This window comes from Branchiostoma floridae, chromosome 11 (assembly GCF_000003815.2).
Source record: "Branchiostoma floridae strain S238N-H82 chromosome 11, Bfl_VNyyK, whole genome shotgun sequence".
Classification (NCBI taxonomy): Eukaryota; Metazoa; Chordata; class Leptocardii; order Amphioxiformes; family Branchiostomatidae; genus Branchiostoma; species Branchiostoma floridae.
The window spans coordinates 1166564-1168683 of record NC_049989.1 but is presented as its reverse complement, the minus strand read 5'-3'; the positions used below and the strand labels follow the sequence as shown (position 1 = coordinate 1168683).

The 2120-nt window shown below is 53.4% G+C and overlaps 1 long non-coding RNA gene and 2 other non-coding genes across 5 annotated transcripts in view; all 3 read left to right on the top strand.

The window, feature by feature from the left end:
- Positions 1–2120, top strand: part of LOC118426595 — a 30780-nt gene that overhangs the window by 22707 nt on the left and 5953 nt on the right. For 2 of the 3 annotated variants that reach the window (XR_004832428.1, XR_004832429.1), the window contains exons 5-6: positions 728–792; positions 1760–1824. This is a non-coding gene — a long non-coding RNA (uncharacterized LOC118426595). Of the gene's footprint in view, positions 1–727; positions 793–1759; positions 1957–2120 lie in introns of all 3 variants that reach the window. The other variant, XR_004832430.1, reaches the window with a different exon arrangement.
- On the top strand, positions 189–378 carry LOC118426766. Its single transcript, XR_004832462.1, has one exon. It is a non-coding gene; the product is annotated as a U2 spliceosomal RNA (small nuclear RNA).
- On the top strand, positions 1229–1418 carry LOC118426765. Its single transcript, XR_004832461.1, has one exon. It is a non-coding gene; the product is annotated as a U2 spliceosomal RNA (small nuclear RNA).

Sequence of the window (2120 nt, the reverse complement as noted above, 5' to 3'; positions counted from 1 at the left end):
TGCGGGTCGCATGTTGTGCCGAAAGGAAGGAAAACGGGGCGGGATTGGCACTGGATCAACAAACAACTGGGTTAGAGGTGTCCGCTATCCTGCGGCGGCGGAATGGGAAGTCGTTGGCGACTGTTGGTGCTCCACGGGCCGGGGCCGGCCCGCCCCGGGGTGGGGCGCTAGCGGTCACGGTCATCGTTATCGCTTCTCGGCCTTTTGGCTAAGATCAAGTGTAGTATCTGTTCTTATCAGTTTAATCTCTGATACATTCCCCATCGGGGAATCTAGATTAAATTGATTTTTGAAAGTTGGTCATGGAATAAGAGCTTGCTCTGTCCTGACCGCGGATCGGCTCGGTATTGCAGTACCTCCGAGATCGGTCCATCCCCTTACAAATCCAAAAGAAGTTGCACGCACACACATGTCACACACAGACTGCAATCTCTTTACGCGGTCAGGACAGAGCAAGCGTTTACCTTATTCCATGACCAACTTTCAGACATGAAATCAATCTAGATTCCCCGATGGGGAATGTGTACGGACGGAGCGCATATTGAGAAGAGCCTGCAGTTTGTGTGTCCGACTTTCCGTAACCCTAACCCTAACCCTAACCCTAACCCTAACCCTAACCCTAACCCTAACCCTAACTCTAACCCTAACCCTAACCCTAACCTTCAGCTGTTTCTTGGAGTGGGCTAGTGGAAAGAGTAGATAGCCATTCCTTTCTTTTCTGTTTCAGACTGCAGTGCCGGTGCCCCCGGAGGAGAGGAAAGAAAGGCCGAGTTGAGCAAGACTGCATTGAAGGTGAGTACCGCTTGTGTTGTGTGTACTTTCTCTCCGTCGCTAGGGCGGCGTTCGAGAATCGCGTTCCAGTGGCGGAGCGCGGTTCGCGAGGGCCAGGCCGCGGTTGTTGTTGTTGTTGTTGTTGTATAGGTCTGAAAGTGAAAGTGAGCGGCTGCGTTGTGGCGACGTCACGTGTGTTTTGCCGCAAAACGGGGCCGAGGTGAGAGAGGGTGTCGCGAGAGGGGCTGCGGTGTGTCGTCGGGAAGTAGTGCGGGTCGCATGTTGTGCCGAAAGGAAGGAAAACGGGGCGGGATTGGCACTGGATCAACAAACAACTGGGTTAGAGGTGTCCGCTATCCTGCGGCGGCGGAATGGGAAGTCGTTGGCGACTGTTGGTGCTCCACGGGCCGGGGCCGGCCCGCCCCGGGGTGGGGCGCTAGCGGTCACGGTCATCGTTATCGCTTCTCGGCCTTTTGGCTAAGATCAAGTGTAGTATCTGTTCTTATCAGTTTAATCTCTGATACATTCCCCATCGGGGAATCTAGATTAAATTGATTTTTGAAAGTTGGTCATGGAATAAGAGCTTGCTCTGTCCTGACCGCGGATCGGCTCGGTATTGCAGTACCTCCGAGATCGGTCCATCCCCTTACAAATCCAAAAGAAGTTGCACGCACACACATGTCACACACATACCGCAATCTCTTTACGCGGTCAGGACAGAGCAAGCGTTTACCTTATTCCATGACCAACTTTCAGACATGAAATCAATCTAGATTCCCCGATGGGGAATGTGTACGGACGGAGCGCATATTGAGAAGAGCCTGCAGTTTGTGTGTCCGACTTTCCGTAACCCTAACCCTATCCCGACTTTCCGTAAGCCTAACCCTAACCCTAACCCTAACCCGGCTTTCCCTAACCCTAACCCTAACCCTTTCCCGACTTTCCTAGTGGAAAGAGTAGATAGCCATTCCTTTCTTTTCTGTTTCAGACTGCAGTGCCGGTGCCCCCGGAGGAGAGGAAAGAAAGGCCGAGTTGAGCAAGACTGCATTGAAGGTGAGTACCGCTTGTGTTGTGTGTACTTTCTCTCCGTCGCTAGGGCGGCGTTCGAGAATCGCGTTCCAGTGGCGGAGCGCGGTTCGCGAACACCATTGTCGAGTGGGCCAGGCCGCGGTTGTTGTTGTATAGGTCTGAAAGTGAAAGTGAGCGGTTGCGTTGCGGCGACGTCACGTGTGTTTTGCCGCAAAACAAGGCCGACGAGATAAAAGATGTCGCCAGAAGAGCTGCTGCGTGTGTCGACGGGAAGTAGTGCGGGTCGCATGTTGTGCCGAACGGAAAGAAAACAGGGCGGG